This window comes from Parasteatoda tepidariorum, chromosome 5 (genome assembly GCF_982258835.1).
Source record: "Parasteatoda tepidariorum strain Cologne lab strain chromosome 5, Ptep-v5.0, whole genome shotgun sequence".
Classification (NCBI taxonomy): Eukaryota; Metazoa; Arthropoda; class Arachnida; order Araneae; family Theridiidae; genus Parasteatoda; species Parasteatoda tepidariorum.
In genome coordinates this window covers 61313256-61333272 of record NC_141759.1, presented here as the reverse complement: position 1 = coordinate 61333272, position 20017 = coordinate 61313256, and the positions used below count along the sequence as shown (strand labels likewise).

General features: G+C 25.9%; 1 protein-coding gene across 1 annotated transcript in view; it reads right to left on the bottom strand.

Annotated features, from left to right (window-relative positions):
- LOC107445148 (solute carrier organic anion transporter family member 4A1) overlaps positions 1-19704 on the bottom strand; it is a 68833-nt gene extending 49129 nt beyond the window's left edge. The window contains exon 1 of the mRNA XM_043049954.3: positions 19433-19704. The gene's annotated coding sequence lies outside the window, so the exon portion shown is untranslated. The remainder of the gene's footprint in view (positions 1-19432) is intronic.
- Between the last annotated feature and the right edge of the window lie 313 nt (positions 19705-20017).

Below are 20017 nucleotides of genomic sequence, written 5' to 3'. Positions count from 1 at the left end.
TTAACTAATGAAGCAGTAGTCTTTTTAATCACTTTCAGAGACATCTTTTGGCGAGATAGTGTTTTCTTTCACAGTCACCTTTTATTAAAGAAGGATACTGAATAATTAATTATATCGCAATAAAGTCTTTTCTTATAACCATCTGTCGCCAAAATAGAATTTTTTCAACGAATGTTTCATGAATAAGAAGAAGTGGAGTAATATTTACATATATTAAAACTGCAAAACGTGTGATGTGTTTAGAAAAGACTTTCTTGGGTACGGTTCATCTTCTTTTTATAGGATGAAACGCCAGATGCGCTCTGTTTGTTTTGTTATCCCTATAAAGATTTATGTGTTTTTAAAGATGTTTACAGTTGACGGCTTTCGGGAAGGGAGATTTTCTAGAATATTTTTCTTGGATTTGCAGCGCAACTTTTGTCATTGCACTTAATGGACAAAGAAGTAAAAAAGAAAATAAACAATAAAAGCTTTTACTTCTTGAATATAGAAATTTCAATTTATTTTATCACATTTAAATAATTTAAATTTAGAGAAATAAATTAATATTTTTATATTAGAGTAGAGCTTAAAATATTTTAAAGTAATGTTTGAAAGATTTTCGGCTTTTTTTTAAAAATGATATATACATATTTGGCGGATTTTACTAGATTTCTATTTTAGAATAGTTTATAAAATGTTTGAAAATAACTTTCATATGAATAGGACATATATATATATATATATATATATATATATATATATATATATATATATATATATATATATATATATATATAATTCTGTCGAGTCGCAAAGTCCTCCATGTTCCCATAACAAATCAATACCTCGGGGGGTACTGGATTGGAAATCGATCATTCTCTGATTCAGGTCAAAATTACGATATGTGGATGAATGAATGGATGTATGAATGGGTCCGCCTTATAAACAGGTGTGACGTATGGTGTGGCGAAATCGAATTCTTGGCCATAGATGGCGCCACTGAAAAACAAGAATCGCACACTTTGCCTTAAATTTGCTCGGTTTCACCAAGCAGGCTTGCCCGTGTGGCAAGTGGCATTAGAACCAACCATATATATATATATATATATATATATATATATATATATATATATATATATATATATATATATATATATATATATATATATATATATATATATATATATTGACTCGCACCAACCTCAATTCAGACAAAGAACAATTCAGACAGCTATCCATGAGATGTACTCCTAAACTTTCCATTTATTGCAAATACAAGCAAGTCAGTTTGACTCAAAAAGTTCTGAGTTTAATCGACTTAGTCGGTTTGTCGTAGTGTTTGATCCGGAAATTACTTTGTCGTCTGGGTTGGTTTCAAAACTACCAGGTGTCAAAAGTGAACATTGTTATTCACAATTCTAAAATGGATCGGTTGTACAAAGGTGGTGATCATATGAAATAGAAAATTCATGCATTTAAATGGATATAAAGTTATGAATAATACTTTTTTTTAAAATTTAAATTCTTCTGAATTTTTCTGAGTGTTAGTTACAAGATTGAAAATTAAATGAACGCAATACTTAAGTAAGCATAAGATTTGTTTATACAACAAAATAATAGCATTAATAAATACCAACCTCACGATATAATTCATGTGAATAAACACAGACTACTTATAAACGCCGCGACAATATCATAGCTGTAAAAGTTTTAAGATTTAGTAATTTTGTTATTAGCATTTTTCATAGAAAGTTCCATGTTATTTAGCAATAAAATAGTTTTTTCTTTTAAGACTTACTAATTGTTAATAAGTTTATTATATGAACAAATATTTTGTTCATTAAATAAAATTTTTATTCATTAAAACTGATTATTAGAAAAACAGATCAGAGAGTAAAGTAATATGCTTATTCAATATCTAAGTTATATTACATTAGTACAATATAGCGTAGTTATAACAAAAAATTACGTAAGTCTAAAAATTAGTAATTTATTGGGTTTTGAGTTTTTGCATTTCACAAAACACAATAACTTTTCCGGATGAACAGTTAATAAACTTAAACAAAAATATTAATATGAAATATAAAATATCTTAAATATATTTATTGCATTAATGCAATGAATGAAGGGGTACATTTAACTTTGCCCTTTGCATGAAGTGTAAAGTTCAAAGAATAAAAATATACTTATAAATAAAGATCTATAATTTTAAAGCAAACTACAAACTTCTAAAAATTTGTTTGTTCATTTTAAATAGAAGAAAATAATAATAAAGATTAAAAAATAATTAAAAAAGAAAATAATAAAGAGAGAAAATAATAATAAAAAAAAAAATAATAATAATTGAAAAATTGTTTGATTAATTATTATTTACTGCATTTCAATAAAGAAATCTCTATTGTTAATCTTAAAACTAATTTCCAAGCTCAAAAACTAGATACGCAAATATAAAGAATAAATTTATTTGAAATTGCTATTATGAATAAGAATATATATAAAAAAATATAATAAATACTGTAAGAAAATGTGTAAATTTTGTGAACAAAACATTCAACAAAAGTGCTTAATTTTAGTTCCAACTCGATTGTTTACAAACAGTAATAAAGCTTAAAAAAAGACTGATTTAATTATTTTTATATAGCTTCACATAAGAAATTGCCTTAATTCAAAACTAGTTAAAATAAACAAAAAAGATGCGTTAGTGTAACTATGTGGGATAATATGTCAAAATTTGATTGACATGACAACATTATTATATAAATAAAACATGCATTATTTAAAAATGATTATTATGGAGCGTTCAAATATTACGAGTTCATATTTTTGGCAATTTTCGACTCCTTCTCTCCTTGCAGGCAACACTAAAATAATAATAAATACTAATAGCAAAACCCATTCCTATTTAAACGTAAAAGAGTAGCTATACCCCTCCTAATTGGACTTCGCTTTGAATTTTTACAGTAGTAATATAATTTTAGGGTTAAATTCAAATAACTATGTAAAAAATGTAATGACTTCTCATGGAACGAAATTTAAGTTCCAATTTATTTTATTAAATTTTGAATAAAATATACTTCAGGAATATTATGAATAATGCAATCTATTCTAAAAATTCTAATAATGAATAATGAAATCTATTCTATATATTCTATTCTGTAAAATTATCTTTAGAAATATTATATGCTTTGCTCTTATAAATGACTCCTAACCTTTCAAATTTTTCGAGGAAATTTTTTTCAATTTTTTTTACTCGAAGTCAATTTTTATTCCAGATATGAAATTTTATTCTCGTAATCTTCTTTTGTTAGTCTCGTAATTCATTTTGTTATTTTTGTTAAATAAAGAGAATTTTAATGTCTTAAGCAAGCGCTGCTCATGCCCTCATTCCTTGCTAGCAAAAATAAGCAAATAAATTCTTCCTTGTTAGTGCTCACGTAATATTTAAATGGCCCCTAAAATAAATTTAAATTAAAACAACAATTGCACTCAACAAAAAGTCAATTTAAATTTCTAATGAATGAAAACGATTACAGCCTGAAATGTTATCCATTTCTGAGCTTGCTATGGTATTTTTCCTAGTGAACTAAATCCTGCATCATTATTTCTCATTTCCCCCCATTACGTCATGACGTATGGGTAGAAAAAACAAAGAAAAGATAGGACTGGCGTAGGGATATCTGTTTTCGTAGACCTACTCGGTGCCGGGGATACACTCCTACCATGTGACAAAACGGGAAACACCTGGTTGCCCTGCAATTAGAATGAAAGGTAAATCTCAGGTGGCAGGTGGTACTTGTTTTATTTTTTTCTTTCCTTATTTTTTTTACTGTTTGGTTCCGTTAAAACAGAGAATTGTTGAACAAAACTATGCATTGAACGAAATAATAATAAATGTTCGACAGATTGATTTTAGTATGATAGAACAGTTAACCGAATATCTGCTTAAAATATTATTGCTGACACATTATTTGTCATATTATAATATAACGGAAACTTAGTAATTTAGAGGATTTTTTTAGTAAATTTAAGTAATAACATCTCTACAAATTCATTTTAAGGCTACACGGTACCCTTTTTTAAAAAAAATTTTTAAGGCCAGTAATATTAAAAGTAATAATAGATTTTCATTTGTATTATATTATTAAACTGATTTTCAAAAAGAAAAGGGAAATCGACAAACCACAATTTAAAAAATTTAAAATTTTTTAAAAAATTCAAGATTTTTTTAAATTTTTATAACTTTTTTAATTTTCAAAATTTTTCAGTTATTTTAAATAATATAAATATCTTAGATTATTAGGAACAAAAGTTAGTATGGATTTGATGCTCTGATACTTAGTTGAATCTTAATTATTTTTATCGTTACTAAACACGTGGAAAACCCGAAAATTCTAAAAACTCCAACTTCAAATTTTTATTAAAAAAAATGTATACATCTCACACTGAAATCCATACTAACTTTTGGTCTGTATATACATAAAAGTTTCTACAAAAAATTTCAAGGCTTTATCTTTAAAGGGAAAAAAGCCTTAGGGAATCGAAAACAGTGGTATCAACAAAAAAGAAAGTCTGAGAAAATGACATTTAAAGTAAAGAGAACCATAAAACCAAAACTAAAAATGCTTGTACAGTCCTACTTTCTTAATATATTATAAACAAACTTATTGTTGGTCCAAAAACACTAATTTACTTGAATATTAATAGTATTATATTTTTTCACATTTAAAATTTATATGTAACCTGTATCGGCTAAAATACACGTAACATTGGTTTAGACAAACAAAGCAATAGGATTAAAGAAATAGTATATTTATTATTATATAAATATTCATAATTATATAAATATTCATAATTATATAAATATTCAGTCAATCAAGTATAACAAATATTCTGTTACGAATGTATTTATAAATTAAAAAATATTAGTCTTAAAAAAGACTTTTTATAAATAAAAATTTAGTAAAAACACAACTTTAGAACGCATCCATCAAACACCGAACATAAATAAACAACAATGCTTCTAGAAGTGAAAGTGAAATTTGATAACTTTTGGAGAAAGTGAAAATTAATAATCATCGAAATAAAGTAAGTCTTTTTTTGAAAAAAAAAGTTTTAAAATTAGATTTAAAAGAAAACGAAACTAACCACGCCCCCTCGCTTGTCAAATTGTGAGTCTGACACAACTCGGAAAAATCCTAATATCTCTAAAACTAATTAGATCTCAGATGCAAAATTTTTCAACTTGCTTCCCAACCACATTAGCCACCCAAAAATGCAAAAATATTTTTTTGCATATTTTTGCGAATTTTAGGGTACTGTGTAGCCTTAAAGTTTTTTTTCTCACTTAATAATTTAGATGGCATTGTAAATAAATAAATTAACGAATCATGAATTCTCTGTATATTGATTTGCTGACTCATCAATTTATCCATATGTTGGTTTGCTAATTCAGTCGTTCGCTTATTCATTGATTTTATTATTTGTTAATTCTTTCATTTATTGATTCATTGATTTGTTAACTCATTCATTTTCTGGGTCATTGATTCATTTATTTATTGAATCATTGATTTATTAGTACTCTAAATTATTGAGTGTGTTGACCTTAAGATTTGCTGAACCACCTACTTATTAATTTGCGGCGTCATTGAGTCGTTGATTGACTGATTCTATAATTCATAGATTCGCAATATTATTATAAAATCAATTAGCTAATTCAATGACATTTACTTAATCCTATTGATTCTTCAATTTATTAATAAGTTGATTTATCGAATCTCTGATAAATTTATTCGCTCATTCATTGATTATCATGTTCGTTATTAAGTTGATTTACTGATTCACTAATTAATCATTTCGCCCGTACATTGTTTCTTCGATCTATTGATTTGACAAATCATTTATTCATAAACTCATTGATTTGCCCATTAGTTGATTCATCAACAAATTGATTTATAAATTTTTGATTCATCAAGTCATAGATTCGCAGATTCTTTGATGCACTGACTAATTAATTCCCATATTCATTAATTAATCGATTTTCTACTCATTGATTTTTGATTTTCTTATTTATCGGTTTCCAATATTTCTGTTTTAATGAAACTTATAAAAATTAGGAATATTCTATACATTAGCCACTATTGAATGATTCATCTAAAGAAAGTAATCAATTGTTTTTGAAACATCAACTTATCAATTCATCAACTCATATTTAAATATGAATATTTCAAATACTTAAATAAATAAAAAAATATCAGTGCCTATAATTCTTATGAATTAGTCAGGCTCAGAGGTACAAAATAAAATTACAGTTCTAATCAAACTATTTTGTATATTAATTGATACTGAGAGAAAACTGTCATGAAAGTAGAAGCTTTTTTTTCTAAATTATCAATTAGTTTTTAGCAATTTTCTTCCATTTCGATATTAATTTTATTTTTAATTAAGTGAACACAATGTCTCCAGTTAGTGGAATTTAGCAAAAAAATATTAAAAGATTGGTTACATTAAATTCCATGATTTTAAATTTTTTAATATTTTGATATCTGAGTTATTATTGAGGGCCTAAAGATTTCAAGATAGTATTTTTGGTACCAAATACATCACCAACCACATTAGAACCTCGTTTTACAAATCTTTTTCCATGCGAATACTCTTCGCAAATCGCACTTTTTGCATACTTGCTGTTAGGTTTGTTTTTAGTATTAAATTTTAATTTCTATTGATTTATATATCTTTCCATTACTATTTACTTAGTTTCGTGTCACCACCATGGTTTCTCCACTTCGATTAAAAGAAGATTTTTTTCCGTTATTAGTGTAAGAAAAATAAAATATTTCACGTAGAAAAACATTCCAGTAAAATTACTGTATTGTAATGACATTTCTGTTAAAAAACCAAAAACATAATTCTAGTAAATAAAACCAAAATATATAGCATTTAAAACACTCACATGGTATTTCATATGGCAACAGTTTACAGGAAATTCTGGTTCGATAAAAAACACAATACTGAAAATTAAATGTAACCGAATAAATGGTTTTTATGCAATGTTCTATGTCAGGGATTCTTAAACTTTTTGGTGTAGGAACCCATAAAAAGTTTACAAAAAGTTTATGGTACCCCATAAACATTGCGCAAATCCGACACCTGAGTCAGTGAACTGTCAGTTTTTTGCTTGAACTATTTCTTGATACTATGCAGTCTTAGATCATTTACCATTTCGACAGTTTAGGTTAGGTCATTTTAAGACATAGAGCAGAGACATAAAGTGAAAAATTTAAATAAGTAAAACTTAAAGATATAATACAATAATAAAAATATTTTAATTTTTTCTTTGTCTGCATTGTCTTATCTTTTTCTATTTTCAGATACATTGTGTTAAAATATTCGGTGATTGCAAAATGATTAAAATAATTTAAAGAAATATCAAAATTGCTAAAAGTTTAGCAACTCCTGCTGCAGGTTCCATGACCCCTATTGGGGTAGAGATCCACAGTTTAAGAAACTCTGCTCTAAGGTATCATGATAAAACTACCAAATTTTATCACATAATCACATATTAATCTATATTTTATAGTTAATTTTATCAAAATCTTTACCGAAGTGCTTCAATAAAAATTACAGAGCCTTTTGAAGCCATAGAGATAGTCATAGAGCTAGAAATATTGTAAATTTCAATGTATTCTGGTAGTTTTGACTAGACTTTTTTCTCAGAGTGCAAATCGCAAGAAATCGGAAGAGAGCTTTCAAAGCTTGCAAAATAATGAAAATTAATGAAATCATATAATCATATAATATTTGTAGCATTTTTTACATGCTCTTACCAAAACTAAATTTAAATATATTTAATATATTTTTTATAATGCATAATATATTTTTTTTAAAAAAAACTAAATTTTCAGATTTTATAGATAAAAAAATATTAAATGTTCATACCTTTTAAAACAGAATATTTAAATTTTCCAATGCAGATATGAACTCTATTACTTCGGATAATTGAAAAGTTGCAAGAGAAAGTTATGCATCTTACTTGAATTTCTTCAAAGTTCACTCAGTTTTTTCAGTTTCCAATCCATTAGTAGAGTTCAGTGGGAACAGAATCAATGCAAAAAATCAGTAATTTGTGCGTTGAGAAAAACACGCAAGAAACCTTGTATTTTGTATCGAGGCAACGGAAAGTCAGTTAAAAATGTCAATACCCTCTTGGGTCAGGAAACTCACGATCCAGCCAGCGTGACCAATACATTATTTATAGGCCCCCACAAGCGCCCCCCTCTCTTCTATTACCCTATACATTATTCCAACTACTTAAGAATTTTTTTTCCGCTGGAATTGTTTCGAAAATAGTGACCTAAAATATGAGATTAGCAAGTTTAATGTGGTTGTTACTTCAATTTTATATGATCAACGTTGAATATTTTGTTTAAAAATTCTATACTTATAGTATAAAATGATTCCTGATACAACAACTTTTTTTAACTTTAAAAAATTGAATAAGTTAACAAATAAATAAATAAATAAATAAAACAAATTTAATCTACTTAGTAAAAAAGTACCGAGATCAAAAAATTATTTCGTTTCTTGATATAATACCTAGTAAAAAATTCCAGATCAAATTACGGTAAAAAGTACTGACAATTGGATGCAGCATCCGTAAAATCCATTTTTAACGTAAAATTTTTTACCGTAATTTTTATACTAATATTTCTTTAATTAGAATGATCTTAGCAGTAAATATTACTATTATTACCGAAACGGCGCTATATAAATGTTCTGTTCCGTAAAATTTTAAGGTAAAAATAGACAGTGGGAAGTATTTTTTATTAAATTGATGCGGACTTCGTAATATACGTATATCGTGACATACGTAATGTAGGCATTAAAAATTTGGTACTGTGCTTTGAAAATTACATCAATTTTGTTTATTCAGTTTCAAACCAAACATTTTTTTCATAAAATTACAAATTTAAAAAGTATTGTATAAATTTGTATGGTATAAATTGTAAATTTAAAAAGTATGGTAAGTATTGTAATCTTTTAAAATTAAGCATCTTCCTAGTTGTGATAATAGTTGCTAATGATACTTACTTAATTTAATAAATTTTTAAAAAGCATGGAATTATAATATCTTATTGATTATTTTATTTTTAAATTTAAATTAAATAATTTGAATTGCGTACACTAAAAACAGTATTTTATTTTCTGCATGCTTGTTTCTGAATTAATTGCAAGTTTATTTGTCTTTTTATTACGAGAGATTTTGCAGAATGTTTTTAATTTTTTTTTTTTTTAACAACAGTTAAATTTTTTTTACCCAAAATAGTAGAAAATTTGATTTAATAAAGATTTTCTGATTATGATGAATTATTACATACATTCAAATCAGTTGTATAATTTCGATGAAAAATTCTTTTGCAAATTCCATAAATTTTAAATTTTTGTCTTTGAGATGGCATGTTTTCAATATTTAGTGGAAGATAAACTTTACTCTGAAAACTTTGAAAAAAGATATTTATTCTAATATTAAACTATATATAAACGCTATAATGTAATTTAAACTATCTATCTTGTTTAAATTTGATTTCTAAATTAAATCCCCCTCTCCCTCTAATACAAAGAAAAGAAAAGAAAATAATTTTATGAATAATTCGATTGTGCCGTTTAAATTTAGTTACGGAATGATAATCAGTATAAAATTAAGTTCAAAACACTTAGTGTTAATTTTAAATTAAACACTACTGCATAATTTATCGAATTTCTTAAATTAAGTTCTAGCTAATTTTCGCATTTAATTAGAAAATGTTATTAAAAACAATAGTATTTCATAATAGGCAAGATGATTTAATACGAAAAACTATTTAGGAGGAACTAAGTCGTATTATTAGAACCTACTTGTAAAATAACAGACTATTTCAACAACGCTGTTTACTTAGCAGTCAATGTCAAGGTTAATAGAAAGTCTACATCAATACGTTTCATTAATTTTCAACTTTTCATCATTTTTCAACATTAAGTAAGTTAGTATTGCTTAACTGACGTCGGTTTGTATGGTGTCTGGGATATTTTAGTATTTCGCTAAGTCTATTAGATGTGTTGCGAAATTTGTCTGTATAATTAGTTATTCTTATACTTTTTACAATTTTAAAACATTAATTAAATCATAAAATATGATAAAAATAAAGCGCATTATGAAAAATAATAAGTGATTTTTATTTTGGGTAATACTTAAAGTTGTTGCGAGGTACACTGAAGAAATTCCGGATGAAATTAAGATTAAAAGTAATGGCACTTATTACTGTTGAATCGTGTTTTTTCCGTAAAATTTTACGGAACTAAAAAGCCTGATACATCGTAATTTTTATATAAAGTAACAATTACAGTCACTAAATCACAGTATTTTAAAAATATTACTGTGATAAATGCGGTATAGCATTTTACGGTAGATAAAGGTGGGTTTTACGATAAAAATGGATTTTAAGATAACTAGATTTTACGGTAAAATGGATTTAACATATACTGTTATCACTTTAATTACACTTTTATAAATTACATTTCTATCCTGAAGTTGCTGAATCCAAAGTTAACAAAAAACTGCAGTTTGCAAAAACTTTTTTTCAAATTACAGTTATAAGTTCTACTTATTTGGATGCTAAATCTTCTTTTCAGAGACTGTTAATATGTAACATACCATTAATTAACCACTAATCATTATATAATTCTAAATAATTCTTTTATAAATGCTGCTAAGAATTTGACTGCGTAGAAAATATTAAAAAAATAGATAAAAACATCGTTAGCTTATATTTTGTATCTTATCTGAAATTTATACTTACTTCAAGAGTAAATCTTCAGGAAATTCCAAAACTGGTTAGAATTGTTATCATTATACATTACGACATTTCCATGAGGACCATATAAGGAAAAATATATGCTGAACGTGAGAAGAAATAGTAATGCCTCTTTTTTGTGTTTTTGTGTAAGTCTGTATTTTATTTGATAAATCGTATACATATATAAAATGAGACTTTAGAAAACACGTTTTTACAAGGCTATCATGATAAAAATAACTGAAATACCAATCAATTCATGAGACTGTACTTATATAATTTACCATTGAAAGTAATATGAATTTAACAACGCACAAAAATAAAAAATAATAGAAAATTACAATCGAAAATAATAGCATCGAATAATCAGTAAGATTTTTTTAAATAATAGGATTTTTATTTATTAAATCTTTCTTTTCATGCCTTCATGATTAGAGAATCCAGTTTAGATGTGTCATATAATTAATGATTGAAATACCAATCAATTCATAAGAATATATTCCAGGTACATAATTTACGTTTGAAAGTAAAATGAATTTAACAACGCACAAAAATAAATAAATAGGAAATTACAATCGAAAATAATAGCATCGAATAATCAGTAAAATTTTTTTAAATAAAGGGACTTTTATTTATTAAATCTTTCTTTTCATGCCTTTATGATTAGAGAATCCAGTTTAGATGTGTCATATAATTAGTGTAATTATAATTAGTGATTGAAATATCAATCAATTCGTAAGAATATATTCCAGGAACATAATTTACGTTTGAAAGTAGAATGAATTTAACAACGCACAAAAATAAATAAATAGAAATTACAATCGAAAATAATAGCATCAGATAATCAGTAAAATTCTTTTAAATGATTAGATTTTTGTTTATTAAATATTACTTTTCATACCATCAGGGCTAGAGAATCCAGTTTGGATGTGCCATATAATTAGTGCCCGAGGAAGTGTTAGAGTTAAAATGATTAATTCTAATCGTCTGTTGACGTTCCACAAATTATAGGTTTATAATTTTTTTTCATACTTATTTACAAATCATTTCGTCCATTCATTGATTTTCTAATATGTCATCCCCTGTTCACTAACAAGCAAAATTTGTGATTCCTATATTTACTGATTCATTAATATACCATTTGACTGATTCGTCCACTCAAAGTTTTGTTTAGAAAGCAGTTAAACTGTATCATCCATTCACTAGTTCTATACTTAAAAATAATGTTAATTTTTATTTATACGAATAGGAGTTAACATTAAGAAAAAATATGGTAAAAACTAACAGAATGTAGTAAAATTTATAATTAGTCCGGTAATTTTTACCGCTGCGCTTTGGTAATGATTTTGGCAAAATCAACATTGAAATATGGTAATGCGTGATAAAATTTGGTAAACATGGTAAAATTCGATTATTTTACCAGAATACTCTGGAACATGATACAAAAACCATTTATTCGATTAAATTTAAATAAGAGTTTTGTGTTTTTTACTACATGTATAAAGAAAGAACGATAATTTTGAAATACTGAATTTCCGGTAAACATTAATCAGATGAACTGAATATGAATTATATGAATTAATCATATGAATTGCCAAATAAATAATGAATGGTTTAAATACCGCATATTTTGGTTTTATTAACCAAAATTATGTTTAAAAAAAAAAAAAAAAAAAAAAAAAAAATTATATATATATATATATATATATATATATATATATATATATATATATATATATATATATATATATATATATATATATATATATATATAAATTTTATTATTATGCAGTATGGCAATTATCTGTACTTTTAATCAATTATATGAGCTTTTTTCTCATAAAATTCTTTCAAATTTTAGAAAAATTCGCTCAACGATACGCTTTTGTATCTATACGGGAAAAGGATCCCTGTCTTTAAAAATTTGAAATGCTTTTATTTAATAGCTTATGCGTCGGAAGAACAAATGAGTTCGAACATAAAAATCACACATATGAATCAGTTTTGCAATCGGAACGACAGCTCAAATTTATTTCATGACCATAAAAGACGTGTTAAAAAAAACCATCCCATTCTTGTCTCGGAGCTTTCTCTTCACACAGGTACGCAAGACATGACCTTCACTTTGAGAATCCGTGACAGATAGGATTATTGCAGAACCGGATTCAACATTCTTTAGCATTTTTTTTTCCTACTTTACCTCTTTCTACCCAATCCCCTTATCTTAGTTCCCCTTACATTGTTCGACCTTGAACTTCAATACATATTCAAAGTAGAGAAAAAAACATTAAAAACGTAACATAGTAGAGAAAAAACATAAACGAATTAAGCGAACACTGATCTAAAAATTTTGTTGCTAAAACAAAAATTTAAAAACTTCGTTACTGAAACAAAAATGCATAAGCTTCGTTATTAAAATAAAAATATTCAAAACTATTATAGAATTTAGAGATTACGACTAGTAAAAGAAATTTTTTTTTTTTTTTAATAATTAAAGTTTTTAATTCTCTGAAAAATCAACTAATTTTTACTAACTGAAATTCTTTTAAAATATTTTGATTTAAAATTTATGAATGATGTTACTAAAACAAACATTTACAATACTGATTGAATAAATCCAAGAAACGGAAAGAGTAAGATATAACTTGATTAAAAGCTAGTTTTTTAGTTTTGTTTCTCATCTATATTTTTCCACTTTTCGTTGGCAACGTTATATTTCATTTTTCAAATCACTTTTGTATCGTTTTATTCACGTCTGACAAGTCTTGAAAATGAGAGATTATTTTTGAGTGAAACATGTTAACTTTTAATTCCCAATACATATATTTTTGAAACGAATGAAATTTTTTATCAATTAATATTTGCAATACTTATAATTAAAAATTTACAGACTGCATGTAACACAAGATTTAAAATTTTTTAAATGATTAAAGTTTTGCAAGGTTAAGGTTTTTAATTCTCTGATAAAAGAAACTAATTAATTTTTAGTTATTGAAATTCTTTTTAAATATTTTTAGCACATTTTTATGGATTTAGTTTTTGTTTAACGCTTATCTGCGTGCTCATATATTTATTGAAAACGTTGCAGCTTATGTTTGTTACAGTAATGCTTGTTATAAAAGCAAAACAAAGCTGTCGACAATAGAAGAAGTTAAAAACTGAATAAAGAAACTCATTTTAATCTATGAGCATTAATTATTTTTTTTTTAAAACTTCCATGACTTAAAATACCCATTCCATTTAAACGAACCATTGAAATTTCCTTTGATTTTATAGTTGCACTTTTCACATTATTGTAATAAAAGTCTGGTTTGAGTTTTTTAGTGATTAATTTTCAAAAAGAAAAAATAAATCCTATCACATAAATATTGCTTTTAATTTTCTAAAACAAAACATTAATTGCTAAAAAATTCGCGTTTTTTTTAAATTAAGAAAGAAATTTTTTTTAAATAAATGATTAATTCTTCTTCAAAAAGTAAACTTAAAGCAAATAAAACATTTATTCCGTTGAGTTCGAGTTGCTTCATGGTGCGAAACACATAATACAGCAAATGTATAGCAATTTTTCTGACAAAATTACTTCCAACTTTCAAAGAAACTGACCCGTTAAAAACAAGAATAAAGAATGCTCAAGTGACTTATTTAATCCCATGTGGTTGAATTCGTAGTTTTTTAAGTCTGCCAAATTGGCGTTTGTCCAGACCACATTGTTCCTTGCCAAAAAACAAAACGTACGTGAAGCTCGAAGCGTAATATTGTCTTTAATGTTCGGTAAATGAACTGGGAAGTAACTGCTGAGACTACGAGAAAAGTGGAATATAAAAGTTAAATAAATAACTAGGATAACGTACGTTAAAAGAAATAAAAGTGTTTGTATCGTTTCTGATGAATGGAATAACTTTTTTACACGTACATAATAATGTGTGAAGCAAATTATTGGAAGTTGTTTACCTGTATACAGATATGAATGACGATACTAAAACTGTAAAATTAACTTCCCTTATAAAAAAATGTAATCAAACTTTAAATTGATTAAGAATTATGCGTAGTTAAATGTGTTTAATTTTATGTTTAAACTAGACGAATTTAACGTAATTTACAGATAATTAAAATAATGTATTTATTACTTAATATTTTATTGTATTAAAAAAATAGAATCTAGGGCTGTCATGCTAATAATCATGTATCATTATTAATAATCATTATAAAATCATGTTTATAAAAATACATAATATTTTCAGGTGATTCGGACCACTTCTTTTTACTAACGTTATATTACATTCACTAAACGATATCAGTTTAAGATGTCCTCTTCACGCCCGAATGGTATTGTCCTCAGTGACCAATAACTTAATATTCATCACTTAATAATAGCTAGTAATCAGCTGACTTAATAATAGATAGACAAACAAAAGCTTACATCTTGCATGGAGAAAAAATGTCAAGTAAAACTATCTTACTAAAGGGCAATGACATTTCCTTAAAAAAAAACTTATTTCTGGTAATAAAACGATATTTAAACCATTTTTTTTGATAATATTTTCTTTCAGATGGTAACGGTTTATAGGAAATTCTGATTTTCATTATTTATAAAAAAATACATTACTGAAAAGTAAATTTAACAGAATAAATGGTTTTTATGCCATGCTCTGAAGCTAAAGTATTATGATAAAATTAACAAATATTACTACATTTACCAAATGTAATTACATATTATAAAACTATATTTTATTTTTAATTTTATTAGATTAATTACCGAGCTTTTTGGTGTCCCCATAGAGCCAAAAACACAGTAAATTTTGATATATTCTGGTAATTTTGACCATATTTTTTTCTCAGTGTACTATTAGATAATAGAAAAATCATTTTTTCGTTTCTTCAACCTAATATCTTTAATTTTTTTAATAAAATGTTATTATGCATATAATTAAATTTAATTTTTAATTATGATTAAATTTGCAAAATTCCTTTTCGGTGTTCCCATAGAGCCAAAAACACTGTAAATTTTGTCACATTCTGGTAGTTTTGACCATATTTTTTTTCTCTCTAAGTGTACTAATAGATAATAGAAAAATCTATTTTTTTAACAATATTCGTTTCTTCGGCCGAATATCTTTAATTTTTTAAATAAAATGTTATTATACATACAATAAAATTTAATTTTTAATTATGATTAAATTTGCAAAATCCCAATGACGTAAATAACATTATACCATAAGTATTTCTACTAAAGTTTTATGTGTGTTTAAAAATGAAGATTATATTTGCTAACAAAAATTTATATTGTTATTAAAAGCCGAACTTCACCTAATCAGTACGTATATTTTAAAGATCGAACCCTAGATTACAATGATGAAACTTTCAGTGGTTGATAATCATTCTTTCATGACTAAACAAAAAAATAGACATTAAAATTTTCGAAAAAATTTATTTACATTTTTGATTCAAAACTTTTTTTTTTTTTTACAAAAAGTGTAAAAAACGGAATAATTTTTCAAGTTACGCATTTTTATTAAAGTAATTGTGGGATGCAAATTGACATGATTTTAGGCTCTATGTCCCAATTTTATCATTACATTTGAAAATTGTTTTTTTCCTTCTCTTTTTAAATATTCTTTATTTTGTTTGGAAATGGGCTAAAAGTAAAATTGCTTTAAACTGACGAGACCACCTTTTATATATGTTAATACATGTAGGGAGCCTGTATTGTATGCTTTAAAAAGATAAAGAGATTTTAGGATTTTTTTGGTTTAAAAAGTCGTTTAGAATTAGACAAATCAAAACGAATTTCATAATTTTTGTAAAGTTTAACCAGGAAACGTGGATGAAAAAGCTTGTTTAGTGAGGCATGCAAGCTTATGTTAATTCTCGTCAGGAGATGATGAAATTCTCATGTTGGAGATGTATCTTAAATCAGCTGGTATAAAAATATAAATTAAAAAGTTTGGGTAACACGCTTTATAAACACCTGCAAATTGTCATATGAGAGCAGGTGTTTATTTGAGTCATAAGTAAACGTAAGCGAAAAGTATGGTAAAAAAAAAAATCTCGAATTTTATAAAAACATGTTTTACACTCCAAAACGCATTTGTTGTATTTGATGGGCTAATTCTGATTGATGTATTTTGATTGATTCATACATTTTGATGATAAGTCGAAGAAACTTAGCCCTCAATGCATCTTAAATAGAAAAAAAACTGAAGGTAAGTAAAGTAATTAATCATACTTAAAATTTAATGATTATCTGTTTAATTATTCAAATATAATAATGATATCAGACGAGCACACTGTTAGAAATTTCTCGTAAAAAATGGTTAAGTAACAACTTCTTTGACTGTTAGTTTACCACATTCAAACGAAACAGTCAAATAACCATAAATAAATCACCATTCAAACTGTTAACTGTTATAAAATGTTTAGCAATCGCTTTCACCTAATATGGTTAAACAACAGGAATTTTATCGCTTCAACTAGACTCATCTAATGAAGCCACTTAGTTCCTTGCAAAAGGGTACATATTATAGCGTAGAGGGTTAATCTGTCAGTCTCATGACCGACAGAACGGGTGTTCGATTCCCAGATATGGCACCAGAATATTTCTTTCATTCATGAAGAATTTCCAGTTTCCAGCACTCCCCAATTTGTGAACCTGGACTATTAGAATACGATACTCACATTCATGCATATATGGCAGCACCGTAAAGTTGCTTAAACTATCTCCAATGCCTAGTTAAATTAAGTTTTTGCGGTTTTGAAACCATGCTAGTTGTAAATGATTAAAGAAACTGTATTATTTTGTACCCATACTAGTTGTTAACGCTTCAAAACGCAGCAGAGAAAATCGTTTCTTACTGTAAATTTTACGGTAAATTAGATAGACAGACTACTGCCGATTATTTTTCCATAATTTGAGAATATAAATTCTAATAGTGCACGATTATCCGTTGCTAGTAGATAAGAGTAAATTTAGAATAATTTTTCCAATGCAATATTAAATAAAATTGTTACAAAACATTCCTATTTGAGGCTTTTGTTATCAAGAATAAACTTTTCAGATAATAATCGATCATCAACCGGCCTGTCTTTCAATTTTCCACGTATCGGTCATCCTAAATCAATATCTGATGTAACAAGAAATGCTTTTTCTAAATGCTAAGAAAAAAAAATGTAAGGTCAAATGACTATTGTATTAATGAGGAGTTAATTTCTTTCCTCTTTGAACATTCGAATATTGCAGTAATTTTCCTTAAATAGAAAATTTAGCAATGAAAGCATGAGTCAAAATACATTTTTATTGATTATTTCCTTTAAAAGATGTCTTAATTAAGCTTTTCATACGTACTTATTCTTACGTTCTATTTACGCATTACACTTACGTAAGTATTAAACATTTTATAACTGGCTCGAATTCTCTTTTAGATAATATTTAATATTAATTATTATATCATGATTGAAAATAATTACTTATTAATGAATCAAGAGAAGATGAATGAAATGCAACAGATTTTTTTAAAGGATTTCAGTCATTTTAATAAAAATTCATTTATAAAATTTTACAAAATAATTACATAAAACTTTGTTAATAACAGGGGTTTCACTTTGTTAATAACAACTTTGTTAATAACTTAAGGGAACATTTCTCTCTATATGATACAATTTCATTTCATATTTATTGAAATTGAAATAAATGAATACCGATAGCACTGAAAGGTTTTGAAATAAATACTTATTTGCTATTTGTGTAGTTAGTGATTGAATTTATTCAATTAAATAAAGCATGGTTCAGTATTTTATTAATTGATTAGTTAAAACTAACTAGTTGTGATCATTACCGAAATCGTGTTATATTAAAAAGCAATTATTAATTACCTTTATTTTTATTCATAGGATGACATATAATCAACAGAAACTTTTATTATAACTCTGAAACGATATGGTGATGCATTATTGGGGTTTTATATTATGGTGTTATAATGATAAAAGCCCCAGATATGAAATAATAAAATTAAATAGATTATTTGTTTAGTTAAATTTTTGTTTTAAATAACGATAAAACTGAATCAGAATAAAAGCTGTTTATATAATTGTAATTGTTCTCTATTGTACCACTTGAGATAAAATTGTGACAATCAATAAATTGCTGGAATTCAAAATAAATATTGAAATTCAATTCAATCATTGAACCATGATTCAACTATTAAATAAACTTATTATTCAAATTAAAAAATACTAGTATTGATCTAAATAGAACATATTTTTTTAAAAACAAATTAGCGAATTCAAAATAAATTTTCAACATTTAAATTAAATTGATTTAAGTAATACAATTTGAATTAGTTACAATATTTAAAATCATGAAAAAAAAGCTTAAATTAATGAAATTCAATGCATTAACAATAACTTTAATGTCAGTTCCACGATGAATTACATTTTTTTTTATTAAAGAGAAAATATTACTGTCAATATTTATGGACTTGATTAAAACTCATCGATATTTTTCAACACAGAAACAATAAAAAATCGTACAGTAATTAATAAAACTGCTGAAGTTATATTTCTCAAAAAATGATAGGTATTAAAATACTATTAATTAAAACTTCAGTTAAGACATAAAATATAAATACCTTTTGTCATCCAAAGAAAAAATAATAATTTCAAAGCGCTAAAATAATTTATGATGTTTCCTTTTGAGTGCTGTTTACTTTCCAATCCGTCAAACAGAAACAAGAACCGGTGCCACACGGAAATAATTTTTGTTTTTACGAAACACGCATCGCTGCATCCCTCAATGTTCGAAAGAGCCCGCCGCGTGTTTTAGCAACAGTTTATTGAAAACGATGTGCAAAAGCTATGAAAACTGTCTTCGCTGAATGTCTTTTGACAGTAGAGGGCGTTGTTGATGCATGCTTACTATTGGAGAAGCCGTTTCGCTCGATTCATGCTTTTTTTTCTTTCTCTCTTATTCTTTTTATACTGTTTTTTTCTAGACTAACTATGAATCTGAAGTTTCTCTTAACAAGGGGAGGTGCAGATGTGTCAACGGGCAGCGTGATGCATCACAGCCTAAATTGTAAGGTTAAGGTTAAAGCGTCACCCCTTAAATAAAGTGTTAATTCAATAAATTGAGGAAACAAACAAAGATTAAAATTAGATGTTGAATTAAATGAAATGTTAGTTTTTTTTCCGTTTACAATTTTTTTCAAGGATTT